Genomic DNA, 22,841 nt, shown 5'->3' on the forward strand with positions numbered 1-22,841 from the left:
CCCAGATTTGAGGATGTTACAAGTAGGGTACACGTATATTGAAAGATAGTGTGTACTCATTTCGTGTTGTCTGATTAGTTATCATAACCATCACATACTATGATTAAGGGCATAAACTCTGAATGAAGTTTTTAATGAAGTTAGAATCCCATAATTTATTTCATATAAGTAACTTCATTTTAATCTCTTAGTTAATTCATTCTATCATAATTACTTTTAGATAATCAAACTCAATTTGATAATTGTCTTTGCAGTGAATAATAATCATCCATTGTTGCATAAGTGCACATTCTGAATTAAACCAATCTCTGTGGGAATGAACTAAACTTAATCTTATACTATTTGTGACGGTGTACACTTGCGTGTTTTTATGTGAACAAGTTTTTGGCGCCACTGTCGGGATTAGTGTTAAATTTAGTTTATGTGCTTGTGTGTTTCAGGTATTCGAGCGAGCGTGTATGCGAACACGTTCTCGATCTCGTAAGGACAGACTAAAATAAGTAGAAACAGAAGTGATCATTACAATGGGGGAACCAGCAGCAGAAACGAAAGTATTGAAGGATATTCTCAACCGAAAATCAATGACATTCAGTCTAACATTTGCCAGACCATCCATTGCAGCTAATACCTTTAAAATCAAGCCTGGCACGATTCAATGGTACATAATTCAGTCCAGTTTGGGGGAGCTCCAATGGAAGATCCCAACATGCACATTAGGGATTTAATCGAGATCTGCGACACCTTTAAGTTCAATGGTGTTTCGGAAGATGTTGTGAAACTGAGACTTTTACCATTTTCTCTTAGGGATAAAGTTAAAAGCTGGTTGCACTCTCTACCAGCAGGTTCTATTGCAACATGGGAGGATCTTGCTCAGAAATATCTTACTAAATTCTTCCCTATGGCAAAAACAGCTGCAATCAGGAATGCTCTTACTCAATTTGTACAGCAATCGGGAGAATTTTTATGTGAAGCTTGAGAGCGCTACAAGGAGATGCTTAAGAAGTGTCCTCATCATGGAATGCCTGATTGGATGGTAATCAATTGCTTCTATAACAGGTTGGGAGCACAGTCGAGACCCATTCTAGATGCAACATCAGGTGGAGCCTTATAGTCCAGGAGCTATGAGGAAGCTTATGAGCTAATTGAAATGATGGCTGCTAATGAATATCAAAACCCAACTCAGAGACTGCCACAAGGCAATGTAACAAGAATTCTGGAGGTGGATATAGCTACGGCTACAGCTGCTCAACTAAAGGCGTTGACTATGAAATTTGATTTTCTGACCAACTATGGAGTTCATCAGATATCAAGTGTTTGTGAGCTTTGTGTAGGTACACATGCGACAGATCAATGTGCTATATCTAGTGAGTCGGCACAGTTTGTGAGCAATTTTCAGAGACTACATCAACCAGTTCCTTCCACTTATCATCCTAACAATCGAAACTATCCTAATTTCAGCTGGTGCAATAATCAGAATGGTATGCAACATCCACAACAACCTTATCAGCAGTTTGGAGCCAAGCCATTCAACCTTCCTGGTTTTTAACAACAGTATGTACCAAGGCAACAATTTCTGCAGCCGGTAATGCAACAACAATCTCATGGAAGTGCTGGTCAATCTGCTAATGAAAAATCTGAATTGGAGGAATTGAGGTTAATATGTAAAAGCCAAGCAGTTTCAATCACAACTTTAGAGAATCAAATAGGATAAATTGCTAATGCGCTGCTGAATCGACCATAAGGAACTCTTCCTAGCAATTACCTTGAGGTCTGGAAAGGTCTCTAACCATCAAAAATCAGAATCTGAAATTTTTTGGCAGAAGCCAAGCGCGCCCGCGCTCCATAAAGGCGCGCCCACACCTGCCCCTGTACCAAAAATTATAAATTTTGATGATACAGCTGATCAGAAGGATGGCGAAGCAGAAACAAAGAAAAATGCTGCTGAACGCACTATTCCTGAGCAAAATACAAGAGACAAACAGGTCTATCCACCTCCACCATATCCTAAAAGACTTCAGAAGCAGAAGTCCGATAAGCAATTTGCCAAGTTTCTGGAGGTTTTCAAGAAATTGCAAATTAACATACCTTTTGCGAAAGCTCTAGAGCAGATTCCGAGATATGCTAAGTTCATGAAGAGTATTCTATCTCGGAAGTTAAAGCTTGAGGAGTTAGAAACCGTTGCTCTAACGGAAGAGTGCAGTGCGGTGCTGCAATAGAAACTGCCTCCTAAACTTAAAGATCCAGGAAGCTTCATGATAACATGCACCATTGGCGAGTTATATTTCGAAAAGTGATTGTGTGACTTGGGAGCTAGCATCAATCTGATGCCACTGTCTGTCTTCAGAAAACTTGGTCTGCCTGATCCAAGACCTACAAACATGTCCTTACAACTGGCTGATTGGTCCATCACTTATCCGCAAGGTATAGTGAACGATGTCTTGGTTAAGGTGGATAAACTCATCTTCCCTGCTGATTTGTCATCTTAGACTTTGAGGAGGATAAGAAGATTCCTATTATCTTGGGAAGACCATTTTTAGCTACAGGCCGAACTTTGATCGATGTGCAAAATGGAGAACTTACAATGAGGATTCAGCATCAGGATGTCACTTTTAATGGCTTCAACACAATGAAATTACCCACAGATGAAGAGGAGTGCTATAAAGTAGAGCTGGTCGACTCTGTACTGAATTCAGAGCTTGATCAATTGCTAAGGTCAGATACCTTAGAGAGCCTTAACAGAGGAATCTGATAGTGAAGACGAAGTAAGGGCAGAGCAACTTCAGTTTTTGAATGCATCTCTGTGGAAGAGGAAGTTGGATTTGCCATTCGAGTCTCTTGGATTAGAAGAGCTGAAAAATTCTCAGGAGCGTCTTAAACCATCTATTGAAGAAGCTCCCAAACTTGAGCTCAAACCACTGCCTGATCACTTGAGGTATGCTTTTTTAGGTGATGCATCTACTTTGCCTGTTATTATCGCATATGACCTTTCAGGTAGTGATGAAGACAAGCTCTTACGAATTATGAGGGAGTTTAAATTAGCAATCGGGTGGACTATAGCAGATATCAAGGGAATCAGCCCTTCTTATTGTATGAATAAAATTCTGCTTGAGAAAGGAAGTAAACTTGCCGTTGAACATCAGAAAAGACTCAATACTATCATGAAAGAGGTGGTGAAGAAAGAAATTCTTAAATGGATGAATGCAGGGATCATATATCCTATTTCAGAAAGTTCATGGGTGAGCCTGGTGCAGTGTGTGCCCAAGAAAGGAGGCATTACAGTTGTGTCTAATAAAAATAATGAGCTCATCCCTACTCGGACAGTCATAGGGTGAAGAGTATGTATAGATTATTGGAAGCTGAATAAAGCCACCAGGAAGGATCATTTTCCACTTCCATTCATCGATCAAATGCTTGAAAGGTTGGCTGATCATGAGTATTATTGCCTTCTAGATGGGTACTCAGGCTATAATCAAATTTGCATTGCCCCAGAAGATCATGAGAAGACCGCTTTTACTTGTCCTTTTGGCACTTTCGCTTTCCGTCGAGTTTCTTTCGGGCTCTGTGGAGCACCTACTACTTTTCAGAGATGCTTGATGGCCATATTCTATGATATGATTGGTATTAATGTGGAGGTGTTCGTGGATGACTTTTCTGTTTTTGGGTTTTCTTATGATGAGTGTTTGCATAATCTGGGCTTGGTGCTGAAAAGGTGTGTTGAGACCAATCTGGTGCTTAACTGGGAAAAATGTCACTTCATGGTGCAACATGGTATCATTCTTGGGCATAAGGTATCTAGAAAGGAGCTGGAAGTGGATAAGGCGAAAGTGGGGGTTATTGAAAATCATCCTCCACCAATCTCAGTTAAAGGAATCCGCAGTTTTCTTGGTCATGCGGGTTTTTATCGGCGATTCATTAAAGACTTCTCTTAAATCTCTAAACTCTTGTGCAATTTGTTGGAGAAGGATATTCCCTTCAAATTTGATAAAGAATGTTTAGCTGCTTTCGAGTGTTTGAAAAAGAGTTTGACTACAACACCTATTATTACTTGTACCTGATTGGGATGAGCCCTTCGAGATGATGTGTGATGCTAGCGACTTTGCAGTTGGAGTTGTTATTGGTCAGAGAAAGAAGAACATTTTCCATGTGGTTTACTATGTTGTTAAAACCCTTAATGGTGCTCAACTGAATTACACTACTATGGAGAAGGAGCTTTTAGCAATTGTCTACAGGTTCGAGAAATTCAGATCTTACTTGCTTGGGATAAAAGTGACGGTTTACACTGATCATGCTGTTATTAGATATCTGGTCTCGAAGAAAGATTCAAAACCTCGATTGATTCGATGGATTCTCTTGCTTCAAGAATTAGAGTTGAAAGGTACAGAAAACCAGGTAGCGGATCATCTATCACATTTGGAAGATCAAGGTAAAGCTTCACAAGATAACACGTTAATCAATGAAACTTTTCCTAATGAGCAACTTTTTGGGGTATGTTAAGTGGCATTTATGTCCACTTAGAATGCTTCATAAAGCTTTGAATTGGTGTTTTATACTCGAGTTATTTGTGTTTTTGATGTGTTTTGCATTTCAGGAATAGATAATGGCAGGATGAGATTTAGCATTGTTTTGGTGTTAAATTGGTGCTGGGAAGGTGCCTCTGTTCGCTCGTTGATCGCCATCAGAAATCAGCAAATAAAATAAAAGTCAGAAGTTTTTCCAGAGGGTCAGCGCGCCCGCGCTGTAGTAGCGCGCGACCGCGCCTGGTTGTCGGAGTTACAGCGCGCCCGCGCTGGGAGAGCGCGCGGCCGCGCCAGACCGAAACTGAAGAATCCTATTTTGAGTAAAAGATTGATTTTCTGGACTTCTCTTCTGATTGGGATGCTCTAGAAAGACATCCTAAAGATGTTTTTCAATAGAGAGACTAAGGAGAATATGGCGAGAAGACCTAGGAGCACAAATATTACAAAGAAGAAGAAAAGCTTATTTATACTTGTGATTTTTTAATTAAGTTGTAATCTTGGATGCTAGTTTTCTTGTTTGTTGAACCTAATACTCTTGTTTAACATACTTTGATTATTATTCAGCTTATAAAGACTTATTTTATCATACCATGCTTTCATCTGAACCCACGGTGATGATGAGTTCGATTATGGGCTAATCGTTATCGCGGGGTTCTAACGGATTTACTTATGGATTTCAATAGTTAATTTATTTCGATACCTTAGTGTGTGGCAATTATATGAAATCTTAGTATTGGTTGTGCTTATTCATCTTATGAGCATCGCGAACTTATAAGATAGTGTGTTAATCTCTTTTGAAGCAAAAGTGAATATAGGGGTTTAGAACTTGCCATGCTAGCATAGGTTCATGGATTTGATATGCATGATTCGTAGGTAATTTTAACCATCTTACTTGCCCTATGTAATCATGATCGATAACTTGTGCATTAAAACATTATGTTGTCAAATTCTATAGACATATAGGGTCTCAATATAATTGGTGTCTATTCAGTTTTTATCTCTTTTTTGGATGTCTGGTAGTAGGGTATTCGTACAACGAAGGTTGGCGTTTACTTGTTTCGTGTCATCTGATTAGTTGTCATCACCACTGTATGCAAAGGTTAAGAAAAAAAAGGCTATTGAATGAAGTATTGAATGAAGTTAGAATCCCATGTTTGTGTTATATAAGTAAATCAACCTTGATTCTCTTAGCTAATATTAGTTAGTATAATCTCGTAGTTATAATTTATCTCAAATTGTTATCATCTTAGCATTGAATAATAACCATACCATTGTTGCATAAGTAAATTGATTAAAATTAACCTAAAAGAGACTCTGTGGGAATGAACTAGAAATAATTCTGTATTACTTGTGAACGCGTATACTTGCGTGTGATATTAGCACGTGTTTTTGTCGTAACAGGGTGCAAGAAGAAGAACCATGGTTTGCAGATATTGTGAACTATCTTGTGAGTAATGTTATTCCCTCAGAATTTTCTTATGCTCAAAGAAAGAAGTTTTTACATGAAGTGAAGTGATATCGATGGGATGAGCCGTTCTTTTTCAGACATGGGGCATATCATATTATCAAGAGGTGCATTCCGTATAGTGAGACGGAGGGTATTTTGCGAGATTGTCACGCCACTGCGTATGGTGGCCATTATGGTGGAGAGAAGACCGCTGTCCGTATTCTTCAGGCGGGATTTTTCTGGCAAACTTTGTTTAAAGATGCTCATCAGTTCGTGTTGAGATGTGATCACTGTCAACGGGTTGGAAATATGTCCAAGAGAGATGAGATGCCTCTTAATGTGCTTCTGGAAGTTGAGATTTTCGATGTGTGGGGAATAGACTTCATGGGACCATTTATCTCGTCGTGCATCAATTAATATATTATTTTGGCAGTGGATTATGTGTTTAATGGGTTGAGGTTAAAGTTTTTCCAACCAAGGATGCTAAAGTGGTGATAAATTTTCTTCATAAGCACATATTCACACGTTTCGGTACTCCAAGAGTAATAATCAGTGACGAGGGATCACATTTATGCCATCGCAAATTTACTGCATTAATGGAAATGTATCGTGTAAATCATCGTGTTGCCACAGCTTATCATCCCCAAACTAATGGGCAGGCCGAAGTCTCTATGCGAGAGATCAAGCGAATCTTGGAGAAGGTTGTGAGTCCGTCAGGGAATGATTGGTCATTGAAGCTAGATGAAGCTGTGTGAGCTTACAGAACAACATTTAAGACTCCTCTAGGAATGTCGCCTTTCCAGTTGGTGTATGGTAAGGCGTGTCATCTACCTGCTGAGTTAGAACATAAAGCATAGTGGGCTTTGAAGAAGCTAAATCTTGACATGTCAGCTACTGGAGAAAAGAGAATGCTTCAAATTAATGAACTCGATGAGTTTCGTCTACAGGCTTATGAGAATAACAAGTTATACAAGGAGAAGGTCAAGAGATGGCATGATAGGAGGTTAATGCACAAGTCATTTGTACCTGGTCAGCAAGTCCTACTTTTCAACTCTCGTCTCAGACTTTTTTCAGGAAAGCTTAAGTCAAGATGGTCAGTGTAATATCCGGGACATAGCGTGTAATTATTTTTATCAATAAATGATTATTATGTGATTATTATGTGATTTTGGTGAATTATCTCACGACTGGTGTTGATATGTGGTAAAGTATAAGTATGTTAATTTTATTATGTCCAGAATAAAATATAGATAATTATGGTATTTTTCTAGTATTTTTTGGAATGTTATATGATTTTATATTTATTTATGATTTTAATAATTATTATCTGAATAATTATAAAAAAAATTTATAAAGCCGGGAATCATCCAACTTCAACCATTTTTATGTTTTTACAACGTGAAACTCTTCCAAAAACTCCTTCCTAACCTAATATGATAATTCCGGACATTTTCCGTGTTTTGACTTTTTCAATCCGGATTACGGTTTGACCCGTGCGCTTCCCGGCGCAAGATTTTTGATACAATAATCATTTCGATAGATCAACAAAACCTGTATTCTCTAAAGACGGGATATTATTACATTATTTTCATATAAATTGTTTTATTAGAAGCCCGGTTTGGATAATTATCCAATAAGGGTATCAAATCGGATCGTTTTCGCAGTTACTTAGCGGGCTAAATAACTAATTTATCGATCCAATACTATCCAACACGATCAGATATTCCATAAATATATAGCCCTTTTATTATTTCATTTTATTCGTAAAATCAAAATCGATCAGTAAACATATAAGAAATACAGAGAAAAACCCGAAAAACGTTACATTCTTGAGAATCAAACGTACGAACGAAGGCGTTATCGAACTCCAATTCAAGCGTGCAATATATCAAATCGAAGCTCTCGAAAAGCTCTTTTTGAATCAATCAACTATTATATTGCAACAATCAAGGTATTTTTCTTATTTAATTATTTTATTTCGAATTTATTAAAAATTAAATTATGAAAATCTGTTCTTGATGTTGTTGATATGATTTAATGATTCCATCATACATATAATATTTTTCTAGTCAATTTGGTATATCAAATGTCAAAAATAGAGTTCAATAACATACAGAAATTGGTGTTTCCGGCGTATTTCCGGCGGCTAGTCACGGCGGTTGGGGCAGTTAATGGTAAAATTACCATTCGCACCCCTGTGGTTTGGAGAAGATACAGTTTTGACACCAAATTTTTCTAAACTTGCAATTTACACCCGCGTATAAACTTTTAAATATTTACACTTTACACCCTTTTGTAAATTATTTGTTTTTATTTATTTATTTTAGTTTAAAAAATACTTTTTAATTTTTTTTATTCTTAAAATAAATCTTAATTATTTAATTAATTAATATAGTTGATAATTAATTATTTAATTAGTCAATTAATTTAAATATTAATTCATTAATTAATTTAATTAGTTATTAAGTAATTTTATTTAATTTAAGAATTAGATTTAGTTATTTATTTGGATTTAAAAATTTCTAAAAATAGTTTCGAACTTTCAAATATTATTTAAAATTATTTTCAAGGCTCGATAATTATTATAAAATAATTTTAAAGTCAAATTCGGGTGTTCAAACCCTATTATTTAATTAAAAAATGATTCTGAGTCCCGTTTAAATTCTGAAAAATGTTGAAAAATTCGTATTAAATACCTGGAAAATTATTTTGACTCCGAATTTTCTTTGAAAAATTATTTTGATCGAATATCTTGCATGCTATGTGCTACGTGATATCTGATTGATGTGTTATATGCCTATATGGTTATTGTTTGACTGTTTTAGTCATAACTTTCAATTCTTAAATCGGATTTAGGTAAAACGAAGGGTAGATAAAAGCTTATGACGTATATGTGACGATTAGAATGATATGAGATTGAGTATTGATAGATACTTATGATGCTTAGCAGAGTAAGAAAGGCATAGCAAAGAAGGCCAGTGATCAGTAAATAGAACTAAAGTGTAGAAAAAGAAAGCAAGTGATTAATGAATAGAGGCAAGGCATAAAAAAAGAAGAAAAGTGATTGAAGAGTAAAACTATTAGATGAGTACAAGTAAAGTTGGAAATCATCTGTGATAAGGCAAGTACTTCTGAAACTACTTCAAGATATATTGTAATTATTTTCAAACTTTCTCATAACATGTTGCTAGTATTCAAAATAAATCATGTTTTATATTGCAAGCGCTTTAAAATATTCAACCTTGAAACTTGATTCTTCTTGATCTTGAGCCATAAGCCTTACTCTTCATAAACCATTGATTGTTGAATTCTCATATACGAGCCAGACACATACGATACTACTCCACAAATACATATCTACCACATACTGATTTCTGATATTGAATTGCTTGACTTACCAACCCTTATTCCTTGTTTAATAGAAGACCAATCCTTGGAACCCTTGAACCCTTGGTATTCTACTTTCTGATTATTTACTTGATTGAAAGCCAATTTTTTTGAATTCCTTGTTATACCTTCATGGTATTGTGAATCACCCTATGCTTCAAGATAAATGTTGTTTATGATCCAGCTTATTTAATTACATTGGTTATCATATTGAATTATTTTAGAATTGGATGGTTTTATAAATGTGGACTAGATTCGTGGTCGGACCAGATTCGTGGTCATAATAGGCCAATATGTGCCTTGGATCCAGTATACAGAGCGAGGCTGGGAGCCTTGCTCGGGGTTAGTGCGTGACTGATCAGCAGCCTAACCTTTGTTTTTAAAATAAAAAGTGAATATCCAATTTTAATTATTGCTTATTCAGAAACTTGATTCTTCTGAATCATTTCAAATAGTCAAGGTTTAACCTCAATTATTGCTATTATGACTTGCTAAACTAGTTAGCTAACTCTTGCAAACCTTTTTATATTTTCAACAGCTGAAAAGGAAATTGTCGATAGTGAGAATTCCCAGTCCAGTGTGCGAGCTAAGATTCCAGGTTAAGTTGGATCTAGCTAGCAGGAGCTTTATGATGTAGATGAGTTATGCAAGATTGTAAGAATGATATCATTATCATATGTAAGTTGAACTAGTTGGGATTTGGTACGATGTAATAAAAGATAAGTTTGTGGCTTGTTTTTTTACTTGAACCTGATGCGATCCATGGTTGTGAAAAGAAGGGTTAATGCATAGAATATTTTTTATACAAGTTTATATATTGTGTTTGTGTTGTGAGCCCCAAACATTTGACCCGGGTTTGGAGGGCGTTATAGGTTTGGTATCAGAGCCACAGGTTATAAGTCACTGAAACAAGTCTAGATTATCGGGAATGGATAGAGGGTTAGGATTAAGATTAGGAAATAGAAAGATAGAATGTCGAGAGGTTGAGTGCGACTAAATAGTAGGTTTTGGTATGATTCGTGATGATATTCGAGATTCTTATCTAGCGATGTGATTGTCAGATAGCGGCTATGGCAGATTCTTTTATCCCAGGATCGTCTGATCATTCAGAGCCTTCAGTCGGAGGACCATTATCCGATTCACGCCATGCTCTTCCATTGGTGTTAGCCATATCACCTCCTGTTGAGACGGTTGCACCTTTTCAAGCTATTATCCCATCCTCTGATATTAGACTACCTATTCGAGGATCCCCCACATGCCAATTCTGGTTCTATCGGATATTCAGCTGTGAGTGCATCTTTTCTGTCTACCCTATACCTTGTTCTATACCTTCCGTTTAAAACCCGTTTTATGAAGAAACAACACCTATGAGAATGGATTCGAGAGCAACAACATATAATGAGTACATGAGATATTAAGGAGGGTGAGAAGAAGCCTAAGGAGAGGATTCGTGTTTTCCGGAGAATAGCCGCTACCAGGTTATATGGAGCTACTAGTTAGTATGCCACCTATGATTATCTTGTGGAGTGAGTTAAATGGATTTTAAAGAAATTTGAAAAGATTGGGAATCGAGAATTTTCTTAGAATTAGATGATGTTATGACCAAACATGATGTGTATAGAAGTAATGTGATATAGATCGACCTTGTGTTATAAAATAGATCTGATGATTACTGGATATATTTGTTATATTTAGTAATCGTAAGAGATGATGATGAGAATGTTACCAGTATGGAAGATTAAAAGTGAAGCAACGAATTAGATAATATGCAACGGTAACTGGAGTTTTTTTGACCAATGAAGGCAAAATGGAGCTAATAAGGGGTAGAATATATATGGAAATGAATGAGGTCTAATATGATTGCTTCCCTGATTTGATACCTTGAAACTATTGCAAAGGACAACAACCAATTCATATAGTAATGATGACCACGTGTATGATTTTTAAAATTTTAAACAGTTTTCAAAAGAGATTTTTCTTCATAAAATTTTCTAAAAGTCCTTTAAACAAAACAAGTTTTAAAAACTTGGTTGTCAAACTACTACTTGAGTTTCTTGTTTATTATAAGATTTAGATTATCCAGAAGAATACCTGTTTTAGAAGTTAGTATGGTTCATTCAGAAGGCCAAGTGGACCCGCTATTATGGAAAAGATTTGATTGTTCCTAACAGAAGAGTGCAATTTTTTTTTGATAAGTTTAAACGACAAAACTAATGTACGGAGAAACTATTCATCCAATTTTTGAGACTATTAGAGTTCAAAGGGTACGTCGATTTAAAAGAAGCTGACTATGATCAAAGAAGATTGAGAAATTTCCAAACTTTTCTAAAGGAAGAATGGTATTAGCAAAGGAGTCGATATGTTGAACGATCAGTAACGTAAGCGAAATTTGAAGTTATGATTGTAAATCTTGTAAGAGTGCAAATAGGGTTAAATTATAAAATATTAAACATAGAAGCGTGATGCTAAAGATTTAAGACCTAATAATGGGAAATTATTCTAATGATCGATTTAAGAAAGCAATTCAGAGAACTTTCTAAAGTTGATATACGACTCGGTATGGGATCTATTGATCGGACAAGTGTTGAAGCTATAAATAGATGAAATGTGGATGGCGACCAATGATATCATTCTTTCCAATAATCCTATATATTCTTATGAATCTGGAATAAAGTATGAACTTCGTTCATAATCAGCTCTATGAGGTGATAAGAAAATTGTTGTAGCCCTTTCAAATCATTCCTCCCTCAAAATATTATTTTCTGATTGAGACAAACAGTGTTATGGTGTGATGCTTTGTTAAAATGACAAAGAGTCCGGTATGACGCCACCTAATCATGTGTTGTATGCCATATAGTATGAAAGACTGACCATCTTGAGTACAAATATGGTTGTCTCACTCATATCCAAATCATCATAAATTCTTTCCTCTTTAATTATGATTTCTTGATTCATGGATCCTTCCGATTGTTTCCTTGTATTGTTATCCCTTACAAAAGGTTTCCAATCAGAATCATATACACAAATTCCTTCTTTTGTAAGGTCTATTCTTTGAATGTTTTAAAAGAAAATGAAATGAACCCGTGTAGCAGATTGAGTTACATGATGAATATGGATAATTGCAAGCCAATGAATGATGGACATATACACGCAAAGAAGAATCATTATGCCAATAACGTGATTGTCACGATGACATCAAATCAGAAGCGGAAATCTATATATATGATACGTTTGAAGTCTGAGATTTTGGCATGAATTGAAGTAGTTAGCAAACCATATGAGGTAAATTGACTAGAAAAATAAGAAAGTAACGCTGCGTATATCGGATAAGGCAAATGATTGATTGGACAACGGAAGCAAATGAAGATTTTTGTTTATAATAACCAGATAATCGATTAATGCATTGTGAAGATGAAGCATACGTCAATCATGTGGAAGATATTTGTCATGAAGATTCAAGATCGAAGAAGTTCTAGTTACGAATAAACTTCAAGGGTGTTCTTCAAGGAATGGTTGGGCTTTCCCACTCAAGTAAGTGAGTTATGGTAAAATTAAAGCTCATAACTGAGCCAGTGAAGAAGGTTTAGTATGGAAAGACATAAGTGGAGATGAAGATATGGTGGTTTAACTGCAACAATTATTAAGAAGTATTGCCTAAAAACCAATTGAATTCTTTCACAAGATTATGATAGTGTTGGTTGGGACCAGGTGCTGGTTATCAGAAGTTGAACCAGTTAACTAAAAAGAACAAGTGTACATTGTCAAGGATAAGTGAATTTTTGATTAGAGAGCTTGAACTGAAACATGAACTAGAAGAATTCTGGAATAATATACAATGGTACTCATTAGTGATATTCTGTTATAATCAGAAGATATGAGAAAAGGTATATTATAATAAGAACTTTTCACTATATTCTTAAGTTGAACTAAAAATATAGGTTGTACCGGTTAGTATTATTGTTATGGATCAAAAACTAAAGTATAATAATTATTGTATTTATTACTAAGGAACGTGAGCTTCGAGGCTCGATTTGACTGCTCTCGTGTCTCGTGACTCGATCTGCCTTAACAAGATGCCTACGTACCTTGCTGATTGCCAAGGATTAAGTCAAAAAATATAGTTCTGATTTGTGGGGTGAGGCACTTTATATAGATGTTGGGAGTCCTTGAATTGGACTCGGGTTAAGAGACTTGGTGGGCAAGTCTCAGAATTAGAATGGAATTTGGAGTCCTAAGAAGTAAGAAGCTGATTCCTTATCCCACCAGGTTCTTTGGAGACTAATCTACAAGGATTTATTTCTCCACTAGGACTCATCTTATCAGCTGACTTATCCCTTATTAATTAATTACAAAATTATTAATATTCAGGGTTATTGGGTTTCTCAAATGGTGTAACAGCCCGCACGTCCGGACTATTAATTCTAAAGCAAAACTAATACAAAACAAATACAATTCTTGATCAAAAAGTCTATTACAAAGATGTCTATTACAAACGCGCAACTAAAAGTGGAAGCCCAAAGGTCAATCTACTCCAATTCTAAGTCCTCAAACTCCAATGCTAACCAACTCGAATCTTAGACGAAACCTGAATTTGTAAGTAATGAGCTATACAGCCCAGCAAGAAACCAATCGATCCAACTAGTAGGCCAAGTAACACATACACATATAACAAAATACAATAATCTATACGATATGATATACGAAACAAACACTTTTGATACATGTTCTTATTCTTATTCGATACACACAATACACAAACCACATAAACAACAATAATTCAAAATCAATAACTTATGCCACGACCACTACAACCCGGTGATAACAGTCCTAAATTTTCACAAAACTGTCACAACAATCCGGTGATTGCGGACCTAAGTTCTTATTCGATATTTTCACAAACCATGACACAAATCAGAAATCTAAAATTATCGTTGAGACAACACACATGTACAATACATATATTATAGCACATAATACTTTCATATATATCATCACTTAGCCCATGTTTTGATAATCAAATATACACGTATCACATTATTTTTAAAACCTAGCAAGATTGATCGAAAACTTACCTCAAATTCTGATTAGATCTTAATTTAGCCATTTTAACCCTCTAAATGATGTTTTCTTGAAAAATACGAAACACGAAAGTTGTTTAGAATGAAAAGATCTTTCCGAAAAGTCCAGGATCACTGAATTATGACTTACGATAAATTTCCTACAAATTTTACAAGACTGCTGAATTATGTTGAGAAGAGCCCTACGAATTTTATAATAAAAATGAGGAAAACAAATAGGATCTATTTATAACGATACAAAACTCTATTTCTTAACCTACAAGTTATTCATATTAGAATATGATCCAAATTTTAGACCCATTGGTCTAATTCAAATTTTAAATCCTAATCTTTATCAAATTTTAATCCCTTTTTTTCAATATCTTATTATTATTATTATTATTCTAAAAATTAAGGGATATTACATACTACCCTCCTTAAAAAGAATTTGGTCCCTAAATTCACAACAATCTTAAAGTTCGAGACACATCTACCCCATTTACCCCCTGATCTACCAAAGGTCAAACTATGGTCCACAGTAACGCATCCTAGGGAATGTATTAGTCCCATACCCAATACACTCTGAAGAACAGCCTGCTCTTGATACCAACTGTAACGGCCCGCACTTCCGGACTATTAATTCTAAAGCAAAACTAATACAAAACAAATACAATTCTTGATCAAAAAGTCTATTACAAAGGTTACTATTACAAATGCGCAGCTAAAAGCGGAAGCCCAAAGGTCAATCTACTCCAATTCTAAATCCTCAAACTCCAATGCTAACCAACTCGAATCTTAGACGAAACCTGAAATTGTAAGTAATGAGCTATACAGCCCAGCAAGAAACCAATCAATCCAACTAGTAGGCCAAGTAACACATACACATATAAAAAAATACAATGATCTATACGATACGATATACGAAACAAACACTTTCAATACATGTTCTTATTCTTATTCGATACACACAATACACATACCACATAAACAATAATAATTTAAAATCAATAACTCATGCCACGACCACTACAACCCGGTGATAACGGTCCTAAATTTTCACAAAACTGTCACTACAATCCAGTGACTGCGATCCTAAGTTCTTATTCAATATTTTCACAAACCATGGCACAAATCAGAGATCCAAAATTATTGTTGAGACAACATACATGTACAACAATACATATACTATAACACATAATACTTTCAAATATATCATCATTGAGCCCATGTTTTGATAATCAAATATACACGTATCACATTATTTTGAAAACCTAGCAAGATCGATCGAAAGCTTACCTCAAATTCTGATCAGATGTTAATTTAGCCATTTTGACCCTCTAAACGATGTTTTCTTAAAAAATACGAAACACCGAAGTTGTATAGAATGAAAAGATCTTTCCGAAAAGTCCAGGATCACTGAATTCTGACTTACGATAAATTTCCTACGAAGTTTACAAGACTGCTGAATTATGCTGAGAAAAGCCATACGAATTTTATAATAAAAATGAGGAAAACAAATAGGATCTATTTATAACGATACAAAACCCTATTTCTTAACCTACAAGTTATCCATATTAGAATATGATCCAAATTTTAGGCCCATTGGACTAATTCAAATTTTAAATCCTAATCTTAATCAAATTTTAATCCCTTTTTTCAATATCCTATTATTATTATTATTCTAAAAATTACAGGATATTACAAATGGGCCTAGCTGTTGACCCAATTCTGATATGATTAATGCAACATTAATTACATAACCAGACCTTATTTTCTTCCCTATCATTTGCTCCCAACTTTTGGGAAACAGTGACTAGGTTTCGCAGAAGTTAAGTTCATTCGTTCCCTTATATGGTATCATTTTCGCGTTAAGTATGGAGCGACCTACACATTTACAATGATTTGCTTTTATTACTATGTTTTAGGAGTTATGTTAATTTTCAGGGATTTTCTCCTAATTTCTGGGAATTTTCCTTAATTTCCAAGAATTTTTCCCTTAATTCTGGGATTTTTCCTTAATTTCCAGGAATTTTTCCCTTAATTCTGGGATTTTTCCTCAATTTCTAGGAATTATTCCTCATTTTATGAAAATATTAATATTTTTCAGAAATGTTTAAGGAATTTTCTCATTTTCTACAATTTTCCAGGAATTTTCCCCTATTTTTTCCCTTTTTTATATATCTGGTTCGAAGTTCGACGAGGAATCCTGTTTGATCAGGATCCTGGTCGAATTATCCTCCTGGTTGCCCAGGTCGAAGCCCTTTCAAGCAGGACCCATTCGAGCAGGAATCCTGGTCGAATTTCAGCCAGGATTTTCACCCATTTTTGTTTTGCTTTTTTTTAAATCCTCCCCTTTTCGACCAGCAATTTTTGGTCAGGATGCATTTTTTTACCGAATTATACCCCCTTCATTAGCCCTAGTCGAAGCTCTTTCGAGCTCAGACATTTCGACCAGAAATTAAATAGAGATTCTGGTCGAATTGGGTCAGAGTCTAGTCGATTTATCCCTCTATTTCAGCCCTAGTCGAAGGCATTTTCGACCTTATCCTTTCGACCATAAATTCAAAAAGAATTCTGATCGAATGGGATCAGGATTTTATATATATTATTTTTAAAATAAACAATATCTTGGGCCCCTGATTTTTCTGGGCTTATCTTCATTGGGCTCTTTCTTGGTTTTCCTGGGCCTTCTCAATTGGGCCTCTTTTTTGGGCCTTTGTTTTTTTATTATTTCAAGCCCACATACATGATCTGGGCCCAAAACTTGGGCTCGATTTTTTCTTCCAACTTGAATTTGGGCCCATGACTTGGGCTTCTTCCTTTTGGGCCCTTAGCTGGGCTTCTATTCTCCCAGGCCCAACAACACTTGGGCTTTTTAGGCTTTTCTATCTAGCTTATTTCTGGAACCTTCTTGAATTTGAGCCCATGAGATGGGCTGGGCCATTATTTTCAAACCAAACTTCCAGAATATTCTGGAATTTCTGAGGTTTCTTCTTGATTCTTCCAGATTTTTCCAAGTAATATCTATTTTTTCCAGAATTTTCTTAAAGTTTTCCAAAATTTTCTAGAACATTCCAGATTTCTCTATTCTTTGGGCCTAAATGGGCTTTTTCAGGCCCAATTTGCCCTCCTAGGGGCTATATAAGAGTGGGAGGGGAGTGATTTCATTTCCCACTTCTCACTTCACTCCTCCTCACTTCTCCAAACCCCCTCTCTCAATACTCCTCTCCTTAGAAGCTTTTCCGACAACATTCTTAGCCTATTCCGGCTTCCCTTTCCTTCCAAGGTTTCAAGGTTTCCTTCAATCTCCATCAATGGCTGATAAGAATTCTGAGAGAGCGACCAAGATAGCTTCAGCTTCGAAATGAGGTAACGATATTGAGATTCGCTCTTCTTACATGTCTTTACTTGATATGATCAACATTAGAGGAGATGAGTATCCCTCTAATGCACATCTTGACTCTTTTGATCACTGCAACATATGGCACAACATAGATTACGATAAGTTAAACATATGTTATAATATTCATCCTCCTCTTAGACTAGTTCCGGTTGACGGTGGCGATCGTACTTGCCACTGGAAACCTGGTACTCTTTTCATTTACACAGATGCCCTCAATGCTGGTCTTAGGTTTCCTTTTCATTCCTTCATTCCCCACCTGTTAGCAGATTTGCGAATCAGCCCTTGTCAGCTTCCTCCAAATACATGGAGAAATATTTTATGCTTCATGGTCTGTTATCTTAGGGGGGCTTTCCTTTGTCTGTAGCTGTTTTTACGAAAATATTCCAATGCTATAATAGTTCTTCTACTATATGTGGTTGGGTTTATGTTAAACAAAGACCCAAGTGTCGCCATATATTTAATAGTGCCTCTATCCCTGATAATAATCCTCACTGGAGGCATAGTTTTGTTGGATTATGATGGGAGAATGGGGACTGGGGCACCCTTTTCAGATATTCCTTTGGGAAGGTTAGTGATGGTAGCCCCAAATCCATTCACCTAACTCCCGAGGAAACTCATACTTATAATGAGCTCATTCGAGATGACGGTGCCACTACTAGCTAGACACTTTTAGAGGAGTTTTCACTTATACAAGTGGGGCTCTCCTCAGCTTCTCCTCAAGGTATATTTCTTCCCTTCCTATTTTTACTTTCTTTCATGCATTATTGACACCACTTATTTTGCTAAGGAAATCAACGAGGATGACTGCGAGGATGAAAAAAGCTCGGCTTGCGGGACTAGATACCCGGGGAAAGGCTACTGAGCCTAGCTTCTTAAGGAAGCATAAGGAGCTCATGGTGGAGGCTTCATCTGGGGGAAATGAAACCCCAACTACCCTCATTGCTGATGATGATCCTGCATCTGTTGCCACTGGGTCCTTCCAGCCTCTTTGGGGATTCCGTCGCGGGGATACTGTGGTTGGATCCACTAAACATGCGTGGGATTGGTCCTACCATGGTGTGACCCCCAAGGATTTTACTAACGTCGTAGCTACCCCCGACTTGGAGAGGATAAAACTCATGGGAGCTCAGTCCCTGGCCTCGGTATGACCCTTCCTTGAAATTTTTCTTTCTTTTTACTTGTAGCATTTTCTTGCCTTATTATATCTTCGTTTATTATTTCGTTTCAGTCTAACGCCTACTTCCAAGGCGCTGTGAGGCAAGCTAAATCATGGAAGAGGACTTCTGAAAAAGCTGATAATGCCCTCAGGAAGCAGTAAAAGAAGTATGCCGCTTTAGAGAGAAAGTTGAAGCGTAAGGAGGAGGAGCTCGGAGAGTCCAACGCTGAGCTGGTTATGCTAAGGGCCGAGAAGGACAAGGCGATTGAAAACTACTTGGACTCGGAGGAGTTTACCCAGTCCATGAGGGTGAGGGACTACTCGGTGTTCCCTGGGTCTTTTAGGACTGGCTGGGACACGGCCCTTGGGACCGTGAACGAGGCTTGCCCTGATATTAACCTAGTAGACTATGTCTGCCCTGACGATGAGGCTTTGCTACAGAGGTTCCGCATCCGAGTGGTCGTCTCGGATCGTATTCCTCAGGACCCGCTTCTTCCTCCTCCCGAGTCATCTTCTAGGCCTGCTGTAGATGATATCTCTTCCTCCTCTGGGACTACTGAGACTTCCAGCGAGAGCGGCGAAGATGATGATATGGATGCTGAGGGCACCTCTGCTCCTTAGAGCTTTTCTAGCCCTGCGTGGATTTTTTAGTTTACTTTGTCTTTGAGACTTGATTTATCAGGCTTTGTATTATTTATTTGAACCTGTTTTATTTATCGAACTTTATGCTTTCATCTCATGCACTTAGTTTACTTGTCTTGCCACTAGAATTCAAACATATTTTGAAAACTTTCTGAATTTCACAAATTGTTGGGATTCATCCCTTATACAAGCCTTAATAAACCTCAAAATAAAACTAAAACATGTAAATCATAAGCAAGCAAAGCTTCAAGGTGCTTTTCAACCTACTTGTCATCTTGACAAGTGAGAATCGTGCTCAACCGCTTCACACATAGTCAATCTTCAGGTTTTGTGCATGCCAAGTTCTCGGGACTTCAAAACCATCCATACTCTCAAGCTTGTAGGTTCCTCTACCCTGAACACTTTGGACCTTGTATGGCCCTTCCCAGTTTGGGGCAAGTTTCCCTTTTTTCCCTACACCAGAAGCTTCCACCTTCCTCAAGACTAAGTCACCCCGTTTGAAGAACCTTTTCTTAACCCTTAGGTTGTAGTAGAATGAAGCCTTTTTCTGATATTCCACTATCTTCGCATGTGTCTCATCTCGTACTTCATCGATTAGATCCAGGGCTAACCTTTGCCCTTCCTCATTTTCCTCAGCATTGAAAGCTTGAATCATGGGAGAGGAATGTGATATTTCTACATGAACAACCGCTTCTGCCCCATATGCTAACATGAAGGGAGTTGCTTTAGTCTTGACTCTACAGGTAGTCCTATAGGCCCATAGTATTGGGAGTATTTCATCCACCCAGTTACTCCTCGACTTCTCGATCCTCTTCTTTAGTCCATCCAGGATTATTCGATTCGCCACTTCTGCTTGCCCATTGGCTTGCGGGTGAGCCACAGAGGTGAATCATAATTCAATTTCAATCTCCTCACAATACTTTTTTAATTCCTCATTATTGAACTATGTTCCATTGTTAGTGACTGGGATGCGGGGGATTCCATACCGGCAGATGATATTTTCCCACAGAAATTATGCAACCTACTTAGTTGTGATTTTGGCCAAAGGTTTGGCTTCAATCCACTTAGTAAAATAATCAATGGCTACAATCAGGAACTTCCTTTGTGTCGTGGCCATGGAGAAAGGCCCAAGTATATCCATTCCCCACATAGCAAAGGGGATGGGTGAGTTAATGGAGGTCAGCATCTCGGGGGGTTGTCTAACGACAGGTGCATGCTTCTGACAGCGGTCACACTTCTTCGCATACTCTTTGGCATCGGCCATCATTTCTGGTGAGTAGAAGCCTAAACGGGTTATCTTATGAGCCAAAGCTCTGCCCCCAAGTGTTTCCCACAGATACCTTCATGTACTTCCTCAAGATCCAAGCGTGCCTCATCGGGCCTGAGACATCTTAAGTAAGGAACTACATAAGATTTTTTATACAAAATTCCATCTATCAAGGAGTATCTCAGTGCTTGAACAGCCAATCTTCGGGCTTCAGTAACATCATTTGGCAACCAACCGGTTTGAATATGGGCCTTAATGGAATCTATGCATGACGTCCCCAGACCTATAAGAGCTACAAGCTTAACATCAATGCTCCGTGTCTACAGAACGCGGAAGTATACACTTCCTGAACTTTCCTCTATCTCAGATGAAGCAAACTTTGATAATGCATCTGCCTTAGCATTTTGCTCCCTTAGAATGTGCTCAACATGGCATTCATCAAATTGGATAATCACAGCCCTTACTAGGCGGACGTACTTAGCCATCGTATCATCCCTTGCCTCAAACTCTCCCTTCACCTGGGATATGACCAACTTCGAGTCTCCACAGACCTTCAAGTTCTTGACTCCCAGTGTCCCTGCTAGGCCGAGGCCAGCTATCAGAGCTTCATATCCTGCCTCATTGTTTGTGGTTGGAAAGTCTAACTTCATAGCATATTCAATTAAGAACCCATCGGGGCTTTGTAAAACCAAACCTACTCCACTTGAATTTGTTTTTGATGCTCCATCAAAATAGAGGACCCAATATTCCTTTTCCTTAACTTTCTTCTCTTTGTCAGCTTTATCACCTTCTATGTTTGGAGGTATAGTATCTTCCTGCCCCCACTTCTTGGTTGGGTATGGTACATTCCACCACGAAGTCAGTCTTCACTAGACTCTTGACTAACATGTCATCAACATAAACTTCCATGGTCTTGCCAATAAGAACCTTAAAAATTTTATTTATCAACCTTTGATAGGTGGCTCCTGCATTCTTGAGACCAAATTCCATAACAAGATAAGAATAAACACCAAAGTCAGTGATGAATGATACCTTTTGGATGTCGTCCTTCTGTATCTTGATCAAATTGTATCCACTAAATCCATCCATGAAGCTCAGCATCTCATGTCCAGCAGTGGCATCTATCAAAGTATCTATCCTTGGCAACGGGAAACAGTCTTTAGGGCATGCGTCGTTCAGATCAGTGAAGTCCACACACATCCTCCATTTTCCATTGGCCTTCTTCACCATTACAGGGTTGGCTAACCATTCTGGAAATTGTATTTCCTCAATGAAACCGGCCTCTAAAAGCTTCTCTACTTCCTATTTTATAGCTTCTTGTCTTTTTGGGGCAAAACTTCTTTTCTTTTGCTTCACCGTCTTCCGACTTGGATCCACATTCAGCTTGTGAGTGATCAGTTCCGGGTCTATACCAGGCATATCAGCTGCCGACCATGCAAACACATCACTGTTTTCTTGCAAAAACTTCACCAACTTCCCTCTAAGGGGCTCCTCTAGTGTTGCTCCAACGAAAGTCACTTTCTCAGGATCCTCGGGAGCCAAATGAATCATAACCAAGTCTTCTACTGGCTTCCCTCTTTTCTCATCATTCTCTCGGATATCCAGATCTTCAATAGGCAGAACTTTCCCCCCAACTCCATATGTCCTCAGAGAGGCTACATAATAACTTCTAGCCATTTTTTGATCTCCTCTCTCTTCTTCAATCCCATTCCGGGTGGGAAACTTCATAATGAATAGTAGGAAGAAGGGACTGTCTTGAAGGCATGTATCCATGTTCTCCCCATGATAGCGTTGTAATCTGAACTAGCCTTCACCACCACAAAGTCCAACATCTGTGTTGCTTGCCTTGGTTCCTGTCCTATGGTTGTTGGCAACTCGATTATCCCTTCCACGGGGCACTCCACTCCTGCAAATTCATATATCGGCATGTCGGTTGGGGTCAATTGGGAATCATTATAACCCATC

At 37.4% G+C, this 22,841-nt stretch overlaps 1 non-coding gene across 1 annotated transcript; it reads right to left on the bottom strand.

The window, feature by feature from the left end:
• Window positions 1–913: 913 nt before the first annotated feature.
• Window positions 914–1,020, bottom strand: LOC141682094 (small nucleolar RNA R71). Its single transcript, XR_012559496.1, has one exon. It is a non-coding gene; the product is annotated as a small nucleolar RNA R71 (small nucleolar RNA).
• Window positions 1,021–22,841: the final 21,821 nt, after the last annotated feature.

This window comes from Apium graveolens, chromosome 8, assembly GCF_009905375.1.
Source record: "Apium graveolens cultivar Ventura chromosome 8, ASM990537v1, whole genome shotgun sequence".
Taxonomy (NCBI): Eukaryota; Viridiplantae; Streptophyta; class Magnoliopsida; order Apiales; family Apiaceae; genus Apium; species Apium graveolens.